Genomic DNA, 15,185 nt, shown 5'->3' on the forward strand with positions numbered 1-15,185 from the left:
TGAAGAGAGGAGGTAGCACACCTAGGCAGGGGCAAGCCTTAGAGGGGCCGAGCACATGGGGGCAGATGTTCTTCTGCTTCAAGTGGTCACAGTTCCCTGCACTTTGGGTACTTGGGTGTAGGCAGCCACTAGGACTTACCCGTCAGAATCAGGAACCAGAAAGGAGCCGAGGACCAGGGACAAACAGTAACAGGCCAGGCAAACAGTAGTATCATGGTGCAAATTATGTGAAGATAGTTGGACCAGTAAAGGTGTGTCATCTAGGGCTTCTCATATCCAGTCCTGAATTTGGGACACACCTAATGCTGGTCCAATAGCTCACTCCAGAGGTGGGTCACTCCACTTCTGTTTAACTAGATAATTATCTCCTACAGGGTTCTTGCTAAGTCAGAATGCCTGTGGCTCTACGGCAGGATCCCTTGGCTGTGAGCACCTGAGACTACAGGTTTCTGTAAGGAATATGGACCGTTAGTGCTGTGGTGTGATTGGCGCAGCCTGGGGAGTGAACTTCCTAGGCCCATACCGACAGCTGGCGAGCATACCCTTCGACAGAACTATATCTGGAGCTTCACCTTTACCAGTCCCTATCCCCAGGAGCCAGCAGGACTTACGTGGTAGTCCCACATGGTAAGGAGAGACAGAGGGTCTGAGGCCAGGCTAGGTCAGGACAGGCGGCAAGGAATGAGGTCGCTGGCAGGCAGCAAGCAAGGGTAGTCAAGGTCTAGGCAATGGTGAGTGATAGGCGGCAGGCAAGAGTAGTCAAGGTCCAGGCCATGGTCAGATCCAGGATGTCAGTCCAAGGAGAAGCAGGATCAAGGCAAGGAAGACTGACATGGCAGGGAAGGCTGAATGAGACAAGGCAAGGCAGGCTGGAGAGGCAAGGCAGGACAGGCTGGAACACATGCACTGCACAGGATGCAGGAGACCCGTTGCTGAGGCATCTGCTAGGAGAGCGGCTGGGGTTTAAATACCCAGCCATACTGAAGTCATTACTGAACACCACTGCCACTGTTGCCGTGGGGGCCAATTAATATCAGCATGCACCTAGGAGAAGTTTAGGGAAGCAGGATGGTAGCATCGAAGCATCATCACTGCTGCGGCAATGTTGGGATTGAGTGCAGCCAGTCATGGCAGACTGCCACAACCAGCAAACATAACAGTACTCCCTCCTCTAAGCCCCCTCCCCAGGCTTCTAGGCTTCAGTTTCTGGGGGAAACGCTGATTGAAGTCTCTCACTAATTAAGGGGCCTAAAGATAGGGTTGCCATGTGCTGGAACAGTGTGGGGCATTACATAACTCGAATGGCATGCCCAAGTACTCATAGTGGCTACCCCTTGTATTAAACGCCATCTTTCACTTATCTCTCTCACGTATGCATATGAGATTGTACGCTCATCGTAGGTCAAGCTTGGTGAAAATGTTTTCTCCTTGCAGGCAATCAAATAACTTGGAGATAAAAGGCAGCGGAGAATGATATTTCTTAGTGATAGCGCTGAGGCCCCATGTAATCTATACAGGGCCTGAAAGAGACATCTTTTATACTAACAAAGAAGAAATCCACCCTAGCTGGTGAAGAGGAAGGATGGATGAAGCCTCTTTCCATGTTTTCCTTTATGTATTTTGTCATAGCCTAGATTTCCAGGATAGGGGATATACTCAACCTCATGGAGGCATCTTTCTTGGCAGGAAGTCTATAGAACAATCTTAGGACCTATCCGCGGGCAAGGTCTCAGCCTGCTGTTTGCTGAATGCATCTGCATAAGCAGAGTACCAGAGACGTAGACCTGTCATAGTCATGGCCAAAGACAAAGTGAGCAGGGGCAGAACTGTGAAGAGACATGTCTGGGCACATAAAGGGTACCATTGTGGCAGCTGTAGCGCGTTTCAGTCAATGATAAGTTGATGCTTTTGGAGCCAAGGTAGTCTCAGGATAAGAGTAAGTTTTCTTACCGTAAACTGTGTTTGCCATAGATGGCAGGATGAATTAGCCATAATCTCTGGGTTGATGCCTTCTGGTGGCAATGAACGCACATCTTTCTTAAAGCTAATAGAGCTTCTTGCTCTACTAAGCATTTCCTGTATGGCCAGTGTCCTGCAGTCTCTTCAGTCTATATCAAAGCTAAACAGATTAAGACTAATCTTATCTCTAGGGAGGTGGATGGGTCGCTCATGGCTAATTCATCCTGCTATGTACAGAAAACACCATTTACAATGAGCAAACATGCTCTTGTCCATTGATAAACAGACTGAATTAGCCATGATCTCTGGAGGGTCCCAAGCTGAGGGTTGTGAGAAAAATTATACATGTAAGGTACGAACATTTGTCCCCTTTCTCTTAGGTCATCTTGATTTATTTATTTATTTTGCAACCCAGGTTTATTTCCCAGTGGAGAACAGATTAGTGAGGAAGAACTTTAGATAGTACTGCCCTTCCTACTGAACTATCTGACTCCACTTGCTTATCCAGACAGTAGCGGGATGTGAAGATATGAATGGAGGACAATGTTGCTGCTTTGCAGATGTCCTCAAAGGACATATTCTGTAGATTTGCTACTGAGGTTGCCATTGTTCGTATTTGATGAGTCCCTATTCGACCATGAAGTTGCATCTGTGTTGCGTCATAACAACATCGGATACAATTAACTAGCCAGGTCACCATGATACACTTGGTGACTGCTAAGCCAAGACAATTAGGTTCATAGGAGACAAAGAGTTGTGATATATGCCTAAGAGTTTCTGTCTTTCCCTTATAGTAGGCTAGTGCTTTTTTGCAGTCTATGGTATGCAACTGCTTTTCTCCCTGATGAGCCTGGGGTTTAGGACTGAAAATTAGGAGAATGAATTTTTGGTTCAGGTGAAAAGATAGGTGCGGAGATCCATCTTAGTATGGAAAAATAGTAGGTAACGTGGGTAAGGCACTAGCACTTGAAGTTCAGTAATTCAACATGCTGAGGTGACAACTACTAAGAAAAGGACTTTCCACATAAGGAATTTCAGGGACGCAGATTCCATTAGTTTGAAAGGTGGATCCATAAGTTGCTGGAGTACCATATTTAAGTCCCAGGGACTGGCTGGGTGAGTGATCGCTGGACGAATACATAAGAGTCCTTTCATGAATTGGGATACCGGAGGATGCGTAGCCACAGAATGCTTATCAATACAGTTATTGTAGGCCACTAAGGCACTTAGGTTAACCCTTACTGAATATGTGTGAGTCACTGAGTAGAGAGGTAATTAACCAATGACTTGGGGCCACATGATAGGGGGTTAAGGGTTTTAATTTCACACCATGATGAATAGCAGCGCCATTTGAGCACATAGTTTCATTGAGTCAAAGGTTTCTGGCTGCAAGGAGTATCTTTTCTATTTCCCATGGAAGTTGTAGCTCATTGATTTTTGCATGTTCAATATCCATGCTGTGAGGTGGAGGGACACAGGGTTGGGATGTAAGAGCTGGCACTCATCTTGCATTAGCAGCATGTGTCCGCTGCCTAAGGATATTAAAGGATGTGAAGGAAGCTGTACCACATACGTGTACCAAATCTGTTGAGGCCATGCTATTGCAATCAGTATGATGCAAACTTTATCTTTGATTAGTTTCTGGAAGGTCCTGGAGATTAGCAGAAAAGGGGGAAAAGCATATATGAGGTCTTGTCCCAGATCAAGCAGAAAGGCATCTTGCACAATCTTCCAAGTATTCCATAGGATTGAGCAGAATCGATCTATCTTGCACAATCTTCCAAGTATTCCATAGGATTGAGCAGAATCTGCATTCTGCTCAATCCTATGGATTGAGCAGAATGCAGATTGCCCAATGCAGAATGCAGATTGCCCAATGCAAACAGGTCTATGGATGGATAACCTCATTGTTGGAAAATCCTATTGGCTATGGTCTGTTTGAGGGACCACTCGTGAGAAATGAACAACCTGCTGAGTTTGTCTGCTTGAATGTTCTGTATACCAGGAACATTTGTCACTTGTAAGGAGGCTCAATGGTCGGCACCATTGCCATATCTGCAGAGTCATTTGACATAGTAACCTGATCCTGTGCCTCCTTGGTGTTGACATAAAAAATGGTTGTCTGTCCGGATGAATATAGTCTTGTGTTGGAGGATATGAGCAAAAGCCTGAAAAGCATACTTTATGACTGAAAGCTTGAGTCTGTTGACATGAAATATTCATTTGAATGTCGACCATGTCCCCTGTCTCTTGTGGGATAGTATGTGTGATCCCCAGCCCATCGTCAATGCATCTGTTGTTAATATTATTTGATAAGACTTGGGGAAAAATCTGCTCCTGCTGTCAGGTTGGGCGACCATAGCCACCACAACAGGTCTATGCTCATGGCCTGCAAGACCATTATAGTATATAGAATATAAGAATATAAGATATGCCATACTGGATCAGACTGAGGGTCCATCAAGCCCAGTATCCTGTTTCCAACAGTGGCCAATCCAAGTCACAGGTACCTGGTAAATACCCAAACATTAAATAGATCCCAAACCTTTTTTTAAACCTAGCTACACTAACTGTTTTAACCACATTCTCTAGCAATGAATTCCAGAGTTTAACTGTTTGTTGAGTGGAAAATAATTTTCTCCAATTTGTTTTAAATGCGCTATTTGCTAACTTCATGGAGTGCCCCCTAGTCCTTGTAATATTCAAAAGAGTAAATAACCGATTCATAAGAACATAAGATATGCCATACTGGGTCAGACCAAGGGTCCATTAAGCCCAGTATCCTGTTTCGAACAGTGGCCAATCCAAGTGACACGTACCTGGCAAGTACCAACACATTAAATAAATCTCAAGCTACTATTGCTTATTAATTAATAGCAGTTAATGGATTTTTCCTCTAGGAACTTATCCGAACCTTTTTTAAACCCAGTTACACTAAGCGCCGTAACCACATCTTCTGGCAGTGAATTCCAGAGCTTAACTATGCGCTGAGTGAAAAAGAATTTTCTTTGATTTTTTTTAAATGAGCTACTTGCTAATTTCATGGAGTGCCCCCTAGTCCTTCTATTATCTTAGAGAGTAAATAACCAATTTACATTAACCTGTTCAATGATTTTGTAGACCTCTCTCAAATCCCCCTTCAGTCATCTCTTCTCCAAACTGAATAACCCTAACTTCCTTAGCCTTTCCTTATAGGGAAGCCATTCCATGCCCCATATTCTGGAAGAGGGATTGCCTCCACTGATCCCATTGGGCTTAAAGATCCCATTGTATTTGTTGCATGTGTAGTCGTATATAGGGTACCACATGGATTGCAGCTGCCAGGTAACCTAAGGCTACTAGAATCTGTTGAACAGTTGCTCAGAGTCAGCTTGAGTAGGACAGATGTAAAAAGATCAAGGCTCAGTATTCTTTCCAGAAGGAGATAGGCCTTTGTGTTGTCTATATCTAGCAATGCTCCGATAAACTGGAGCGATTGAGTTGGTGTTGTATGGGATTTCAGGAAGTTTACTAGAAATCCTAGGTCCAGGAGAAGCTTGATGCATTTTTGGAGGGAAAGTTGCGCTTCCATATGGGATGGAACTGAAATCAATCAGTCATCTAGGTAAAGGAATACTTGGATCCCTTGGTGGGGTAGATATGCTACCACAACCACTAGATACTTTGTAAAGACTCATGGTGCTGCAGAGTGTCCAAATGGGAGTATTCTGTACTGGTAGTGGTTGTTACTCACTTGGAAACAAACTTATTTCAAGCAGGTTGAAAAATTGGGCTGTGTGCAAATGCATCTTGGAGGTCTAGTGAGCACATCCAACCAGCTTGCTGAAGGAAGGGTAAGATCATGCCCAAGGAGTACATCTTGAACCTTTCCTTCCAAAGGTAGATGTTCAACTGTCAGAGGTTTAAGATCAGCCGTAGACCCCTGACTTCTTGGAAATTAGGAAGTACCGTAAGTGGAATAGAATCTCGATACTTTCTGTGATTGAGGAACTACCTCTATGGCCCAGTGGAAGAGAAGACTCTGTACCTCTGCCTGAAGTTGTCTTTGGTGGTGAATATTGAAATGATTGTTCACCAAATGCAGTGGTTACGAAAGATGGGAAAAGTTCAGATGATATCCCCATTGCACAATGGAAAGGAACTTGGTGATGGATTTCCATATGGTAGAAAGGCTGTTATCCTGCCACCTACAAGAACTCGCTTCTCCAGGGGGAGTTGCATTAAAAAATGTGTGATGCCTTTGCCTGTGGCTGTTGAGATGGCTTCTGTTGTTTATGATCTTGTGGTCTTCCTCGCACTTATGACTGTTGGGATTGCTGTTGCGGTACCTGCAATGGAGGCAGGCAATATTGCTGAAATACCTGTATGGTTTTCTAGAGTAATATTGTTTCTTGAACAAGTAGTATGACTTGAAAGCCATGGATGGTGATTCAGATGCCGATAGGGTCTGGATAGCTACATTTTGCTTTTTGAGCTGCGCCACCATCTCCCAGAGTTTCTCCCCATAGAGCTTGTCTCCAAGGCATAGTAAGTCCACCAGTTTTACATGAATGTCATCCCATATGGAGCTTGCTCAGAGTCAAGCCATGCTCTGAGCACCAATGGCAGCTGCTGATGTCCTCGCCAGTGGATCGAAGGATTCATATATACCCTGCAGTAGGTGGCAAACTGCTTCTTTGAGGTCTGTGCTTCGAATATGTCGATGGCGCTGAAGCTGTTAGCTTTGGGCATTTTTTTGTGTCTGTTTAGTTGAGGCTTGTGTTGGCCATTATTACGCTCAATGCTTCCCCAAAGCCTCTTTGGCACTTGAGGCCTTGTGTTTCTCTGAAGCATTGGGCCTCAAATGCGTCGACTTTTCCTTGTGCTTCAACAGGGCATGTGTCGAAAGGGCTCCTTTCTACTTGTTTTAGCTACTTTATCTCCCCCTTCTCTTTTCCATTTGTGTGGAAACTCAGGGTGTCTGAGCAGCATTAAGTGGAAAGAGATGATGCTCACTGCACTACCCAGGGCGCAGATCGACTGAGGCTTACTTACTCTGGCCTGAAACAGCTATTTTTCCCCGCTCTTTTTCTTTGAGCTCATGGGGACATTCTGCCACAGACTCATCATGATCAATAGCATTCATCCTGTGTGTCTGTGACCAACATTAATCACCTACATTTACAGGTCTTGAAGCTGCTTACCAGTTTCTTGCTGGTCATTGTAGAAGAAAAGATCAAAGAGAAAACATTTTTTCTTCTTTTTTTATTTGATGGCACTGAAAACTTAAAAGGGCCATTTGGGGACTGCAGAAGCAGTGGATATAAAAGAAAAATGCAAAATTGAGAGACAAACACTGTGAGGTGAAAATTGGAGAAGAGAGAGAGAAATCCATCCATGCTCCTGAATGGACGTCATCCGCTTCCAATATAAAAGGTCTCATACTTTCGCTAACAGATTGAGTTAGCAAGGATTGAATTCGGACTTCGATTCGGACTCACTATGGATTCGTCCAAGCCACTCTGCCTCCTCGGACTTACCAGGGGACTTACCAGGGGTACCCGCTCCTCAGGGGCCTCGCTCTCTTTTCTCTATTTCAGATTGCAGATAGGAACCAGTACTCGCTCCTCGAGGGCCCATGTTCCTGGACACTCTTAAGATTCTCTACTGCCTGGAAGCTATCGCAGATACAGACATTTGTGATTTACCATCGCTCTCTCAGAGCTTTCCCTGGAACCAGGTACTCGCTCCTCGAGGGCCTAACTCTTTCCAGCTACTGAGCCTCCTTAAGACCTTATGTGAGATTTGTCATCTAGTTTTGGCTATGAATACAGCATACCCTGTCTACTCACTATTTATAGTCTTTCTACAGCTCAGCAACCCTAGGAGCACTGTTCCAGTATCTGACGGACGTCAGCCCTGCCGGGCACAACAGCTCACTACTGCCACCTCTGGTGGTTCTATTAACCTGTCTAATAAAAGAACTATCTGTGTCTGTCTCTATAACCAAGCCTAGCCGGTGGTCCCTCTCATCGTTGTCATCTGCCATCGGCCCAAGGATCCACCTATTTACATTCCTCTACTGCTGAGTGCCCTCTCTACACTCCGTGATACAGATTGCTAACTCTGCAGTTTATATCCTAACTACGTTACTAACTCTGCCTACAGAGCATAACAAAATTGTTAACTCCTCCCTCACCAGGAGTAGACCATAATAGATTGCTAACTCCCTAGCAGATCCATAACAAGATTGCTAACTCCTCCTTCAACGGGAGTATCCAGCAGCCAGTTCATAACAGATTACTAACTCCCATCTGCTTGCTCCTCCCATCAGCATAGCAGATTATAACAGATTGCTAACTCCTCCCACCAAGGGAGTCAATTCATAACAGATTGCTAACTCCAGTGGATCCGGCTTTAAAATTGGAGAAGCAGTACTCCTGGAAATCCAGCTTAAGGTATGGGATGTCAGTAACCCATGGACCCGGCACACCTCTCCACTTTGCAGACCATACCAGGCCTGGCTCAACACATCTCAGAACAACAAGAAACCTTGGAGAAACTTACTGCAGCATTCTATCAGCTTCATACACAGAAGATACAAGGCACAGCTTCTCTACCCAAGAAGGTCAGTTACAGGAGGGTAACTTTAAAGACAGCTGTTCCACTGGCGGCTCCTATTCGCTTCTCCGGAGAAACTCCCGAAGACCCGGGGCTTTTTGAAACCAGTGCAGCTTACATTTCACCTTACAACCTTCATTGTTTCCCACGGGCCTCTCTAAGACCACCAAATCCTGTCATACTTGGATGAGAGAGCCTTATCGTGGGCATCTACCTTGTAGGAATGCAAGGACCCTATTTTGCAGGACATAGAAGGATTTATGGACTTATTTAAATCTGTGTTTGATGACCCTGCTCGTATGTCTGTTGCAGGGTTTGCTTTAGTGGACTTGAAGCAAGGCAACAGATCATTGGCTGAATTTGCCATAGAATTCAAGACTTGCAGCAGAACTTCGCTGGGACTCCAGATGTCTCAAGACTCTCTTCTGCAGAGGCCTGGATACCCGGTAGAAAGACGAGCTGGCCACTCACCAGACACCTGACTCCCTGAAAGAATTGATAGCCTTAGCTACTCGGATTGATTGTTGGCTACGAGACAAGGTGAAGGAACTCCGGCCCAAGGTGTTAACTGGGTTGAAACAGGCCAGTACCCCTGCACCTCGGAGTGGTCCAGCAATTCCTGCTGTTGATAAAGAGGAATCGATGCAAATTGGTCGTGGTCACTTGACCTCAACAGAGAGAAGATTCCGGAAGAAACGCGGCCTGTGCATGTACTGTGGTCAGCCCGGCCATGATGTCTCTACATGCTCCATACATCCGGGAAATGGTCTTTCTACAGCTTAGCAACCCTGGGAGTGCTGTTCCAGTATCTGAGGGACTTCAGCCCTGCCGAGCACAACAGCTCACTACTGCCACCTCTGGTGGTTCTACTAACCTGTCTAATAAAAGAACTATCTGTGTCTGTCTCCATAACCAAGCCTAGCCGGTGGTCCCTCTCAGGATATCCTCCTGGGGGTGCTGTCATCTGCCATTGGCCCAAGGATCCACCTGTTTACATTCCTTTACTGCTGAGTGCCCTCTCTACACTCCACTGATACAGATTGATAACTCTGCAGTCTACATCCTAACTACATTACTAACTCTGCCTACGGAGCATAACAAGATTGTTAACTCCTCCCTCTACAGGAGTAGACCATATCAGATTGCTAACTCCCTAGCAGATCCATAACAAGATTGCTAACTCCTCCTTCAATGGGAGTATCCAGCAGCCAGTTCATAACAGATTACTAACTCCCATCTGCTTGCTCCTCCCATCAGAATAGCAGATTATAACAGATTGCTAACTCCTCCCACCAAGGGAGTCAATTCATAACACCTGGCTGGATTAAAAGTGCATCCTGCACTGTTTCAGGAAGCTCCTGCATTCCCTAGGATCCCCGTAATAATGAGAGGGAGAGGGGATGGCAGCAACTGTGGATCGGGCCTAGGAGCCTCGGGAGGTGAAACCAGCACTGGAGGTGGAGCCTGGATTGGAGGAGAAGGCTGCATGGTGTCCCACAGCCATCCTAGATCAAGTGACCGGCATGGTCACTTGATCTAGGATGGCTGTTGGAGACTTTGGGTGAGCTCTGGAATTGCCTGAAGGGTGGACTGGGTTGCCAGGTCCATGGTCTCAGTAAACTGTAAGGAAGGTGGACCCTTAGTACTTAGTGTGGTTGATGCAGCCTAGGGAGTGAATCTCCTAGGCGCACTCCGACAGCTGGTGAGCGTACCCTTGGATGGGACTGGGTTTGGAGTTTCATCTTTACTATCCCCTTTCCCCACAGGTTGATCCCTTGAGTTCTGGGGTCTGGAAGGAGTTAGGCAATAATCCCATTGTTACACCCCTCACCTCTGATCCAAAGCAACTCTGGCATAGCATCCAGCAGCATGGTGTTCCCAGGACCTGGAACAAACTTCCTGTAACTCTGGACTTCCTTTTATAGGTCCCCTAGCTAGGACTTCCTGTAGCACTGGCTGATGACATCATGTCCCTCATCAGTTTAGAAGGAACTCCTTTGCAACCAGCCAGTGCATCAGCAAAAGGTCTCCTGGTGCCCTTGCATTCCAGTATGTGTTGCTTTCCTTATCTCATTCTTGCCTTGTGCCTTGTTCTGCGTTCCTTGTCTTGATTCCTTGTGTGGTCCTACCTCCTCTGAGCTCTGTTCCTTGTCCGATTTCCTTTGCCTATCTGCCCTTGTTCCTGGCTGTTGCATCCGTCGGTCTCAGACAGCTTCGACCTTTGTGCCTCACCTTTCTCTCTGCTCTTCCCGCTAGCCTTGGGAAGATGGCTAGCGGGCCACCGCGTCTGCATGCTGCTCTCTCCGGCGTTCCTGGAACGGCAATGGCAAAGCCTCACGCCATGTTTCTCCTAAGGGCCTCCTAGGGTTCATGTGCGCACGCCACCCACGTCTTTATCCATGTCATGGCGGGAACCTCGGGGGCATCCCCCTCGAGTGTTGTCACGCCATCCGGGTATTTAGCCTGCCCTTGTTTGCTAGCTAATCGAGTTAGCAAGGATCGTAAATGGATGGAAAACCTCCGGTCTGAGCTACTCTGCCGTTTCCTTGCTACCGCTGGAAGCTCTCTCTGCCCTTCGGGGTATTTCTGTAACCTGGGTACCCGCTCCTTGGGGGCCCTTTGCTTTCTTTCAGGTGCCTATCTGGGATCAGGTACTCGCACCTCGAGGGCCTGCTCCCCCTGGCTCGGTGCCTGTATTCAACTACTTCTGCCTGCTGGGATCTTCACCTATACAGCTACCAACTTACAGGCTGATTCAGAAAAACGCGTGGGAGAGCCTGGCGAGCGCCTGCTCTCCCGGCACGCGCACAGGCCACTCTCCTGGGCGCGCGATTCAGGAGGGTAGCCTATGCAAATTAGGGCCCGTGGTAAAAGGAGGCACTAGGGACACTAGCGCATCCCTAGCACCTCCTTTTTGACAGGAGCGGCGGCTGTCAGCGGGTTTGACAGCCGACGCTCAATTTTGCCAGCATCGGTTCTCAAACCCGCTGACAGCCACGGGTTCAGAAAACGGGCGCCGGCAAAATTGAGCATCCGTCTTCTGACCCACGGGCCAATTTCTAATTTTTTTTTATTTTTTTTTTTACTTTTGGGGCCTCCGACTTAATATCGCCATGATATTAAGTCGGAGGGTGCACAGAAAAGCAGTTTTTACTGCTTTTCTGTGCACTTCCCCGACGCCTGCAGAAATTAACGCCAGCCTTTGGGCAGGCGTTAATTTCTGAAAGTAAAATGTGCGGCTTGGCTGCACATTTTACTTTCTGTATCGCGCAGGAATAACTAATAGGGGCCATCCACATGCATTTACATGTTGCAAGCGCTATTAGTTTCGGGGGGGGTTGGACGCTCGTTTTTGACGCACTATTACCCCTTACTGAATAAGGGGTAAAGCTAGCGCGTCGAAAACGCGCGTCCAAATGTGGGTTAACAGTGCGCACCACCGGAGCGCACTGTACTGTATCAGCCTGTTAGTGAGTAATCTAACATTCTCAGTCTGTCTCATCTTCAGATCTGCTGAACTGGGAACCTGCATCCGGATCTCCCTATACTATCTCTGTGAGACGGGTCCCTCTGCCGAGGGTCCCTGGACTGCTACCTCTGGATCACCTCACTACTGCCACCTCTGATGAAATACCTCAGCTATATAATAAAAGACGAATCTCTGTGTTTGTGCGTCTTGAGTCTAGCCTAGTACTGTGGTTCCTCACGGGGCTCCTCCCCATGGGTGTGGTCACCTCCACAGTATCTAAGGATCCACTCAAACACCTCAAAACCATAACACTGGCCCTGCTTGTTTCCTTCCTTTCTTGTCTTCTTAGCCCTGTCTGTCTTGTTTGTCTTAGACTGTCTACTTGGATCCTGACCCTGGCCTGGCCCCTGACCTTCTGCAGTCTGCTGCCTGCCTCGATCTCTGGCCTGTTACTCATTCTGCTGTCTGCTGTCTGCAGCCTGCCCTGACCCATGGCCTGGACTCTGTCTAATCTAGCATGCCACCTGGATCTGACCCCCATTGCATGGACCTAACCATCCTTGCTAGCTGCCTGCCCTGACCCCAGCGAGTCTTAAACTCTTATTCTCTGTTGTAGGGCCCCACCTAAGTCCTGCCAGCCACCAGAACCTGAGGGCTCAACCCAAGGGGGAAGGTGACTGGTGTAGGTGAAGCTTCAGTTTGGCCCGCTACCAAGTCCATTCACCAGCTGCCGGCGTAGTCCTCGAGGCTGCGTCATCTACGTTGCAGCACCAAATGCTCACACCCGCTCCTTACACCCCACAGGGCAAGGAGAGACGGGGGGGGGGGGGGGTCCAGAACTAGGCTAGGTCAGGGCCAGCAGCAAGCAATGAGGTCTGGGTCCAGGTAAAGGTCAGTGGCAGGCAGCAAGCAAGGGTAGTCGAGGTCCAGGCAATGGTTAGATCCAAGAAGTCAAATCTGAGGAGAAGTAGGATCAAGGCAAGGAGGACTGACAAGACAGGGAAGGCTGGAGAAGATGAGGCAAAGCAGGCTGGAGAGGCAAGACAGGGCAGACTGGATGAGACAAGGCAAGGCAGGACAGGCTGGAATACTGAGGCAACATGCACTGCACAGGATGCAGAAGACCAGTTGCTGATGTATCTGCTAGGAGTGCGGCTGGGGTTTAAATACTTAGCCACACTGACTTCATCACTGGGTGCCGCTGCCGCTGTTCCCACCCTGGAGCCTATTAGTAGCAGTGCGTGCTGTGCCTGTGCGCCTAGGAGAAACTGGAGGAAGCAGGATGGCGCATAGAAGCCACATTGGTGCTGGCAGTATCCTAGGCCTGCAGCGGTGTTGGGGGTGAGTGCAGCTGGTTGCAGCAGCCTGCCATGACTGCAAACATAACAGTTTTTATCCCTACTGCCCATGACAGAATATCCCCCTCTCCCAGTAGTCCCTCCTAGGGCTCTCATTCTTGGTTTCTCTGCATGTTCTTGATAAAATTAGGCCACGATTCTTTGGCATAGACGTTTTTGGCCGCTGGATCATAAACTTTCCAGTGCACCAAATGATACAGGCATCTTCGGATAAATCTCGCATTCGGGATCTGGCAGATAACAAATTCTTGGAGCCCTTACATTGTTACTGATGCTGGAGAAGGAGACTGTCTTGCCGGAAAGGGATTAGGTTTATAAGAGCTTCAGGAGGGCCACATGAAACACCGGATGAATGTGAAAAGTGGCCCTACAACTTCTATTAAATACGGCTGCCAGGTTAATCTCTGGGAAACGGCGCAGTGACCATATTTCTCCTATCTTAATCGATCTGCACTGGCTCCCAATAGTTCTATGAATATAAAATTGGAGTAACTGACCTTTTGGAACTCATTGCTGGAAGTAATCCGCAGCTTGACTGTACAAAATCTTTCAAAACAGCATTAAATACTTCTCTTTTTAAACAAGCAAATGGTCTCGTGAAACAGTATTTAGGATGATTAGAATCAAACACACTTTGTCCTGGTTTTGATATTAATGTCCTGGAGTGAGGTTAGTAAGCCTCTGGGCCTCTGTTAATTTTTACAGCCTATCTAGTCCTTAACAGGCAGCAGCTGATATGTACGAGACTAGGTCTTCTGCCTGACCACCCTCATGGGTTGAGCCCGCAGGTTCTGGCGGCAGGCAGGATTTTCCAGGTTGGGTACAAGTCAGGCAGAAGTAAGCAAGATTGGTGGCAGGGCTGAGGTGGAGGCAGGCAGAGAGCAAAGCGAAGTCAATTTCCAGGCTGAGGTCAAGGCAGGTGAAGAACAAAGCGAAGTCAAGGTCCTGGCTGAGATCAAGGCACAAGAAGATAGTCCAGGGGAAAGGGCACAGCGGGACAGACAGGAGTGGGCAAGGCAGGCACAAGGCAAGGTAGAAACAAATCAGGAACAAGACAGGAACACAGAGGAACTAAAGAGCAAGGCAGAAACACACAGGAACAAAACAGGAATAAGGGCAGGAAATGCTGAAGCAACTAGCACTGCAGAATGAGCAGAACTGCAAAGGCACTGGAAGGTGGCTCTGAACTTTCCTTTATACTAGGCAGGATGTGATGTCATCTAGGCGTGTCACAGGAAATCCAGCCCGCTGGTCCTATAAAAGGGCTCAGGAACTGCAGGAAGCTCAGCCATGCTCCTTGGATACAGTATGATGCTGGAGGCAGTGTTGCTAGTTGGGTGGATTTCATGCCGAATTGGACTAGTTTTGGAGATACGCTGCGGGAAATCTGGGGCTTTTGTGGGTGGACTGCTTTTAAGGCCGTGTGTGATTTTTTGGGCAATATATCATTCAGTCACTGCCCTTGCCAGGAGCCGGAGCTGTGGTCTGCCTGCCATCCAGACCTATTTTTCTCCCCCTGCTCCACAGCTTCTCTCCTGATTTTCCTCTGCTTTCACAACCATCAGTTCCCCAGAATCTCAGCTGCACCGAGCATGAAATTAAGACAAAGAATCGTGTGCTGGCACTAACTTCTGTCGAGTGCTCAGGTAGGTGCTGTTGTGAACAATGCATCATCCTTAGGGTTTCTTGAGGATTGTTCAGGAGTGTTTTGTGAGATACAATGAGGTTATCCTGTATTTCTCACTTCCACATTGGATTTCTTAAATGTTTGATAAAGCATCAAACTTTTAGCTGTTAAT

This window comes from Rhinatrema bivittatum, chromosome 5 (assembly GCF_901001135.1).
Source record: "Rhinatrema bivittatum chromosome 5, aRhiBiv1.1, whole genome shotgun sequence".
Taxonomy (NCBI): Eukaryota; Metazoa; Chordata; class Amphibia; order Gymnophiona; family Rhinatrematidae; genus Rhinatrema; species Rhinatrema bivittatum.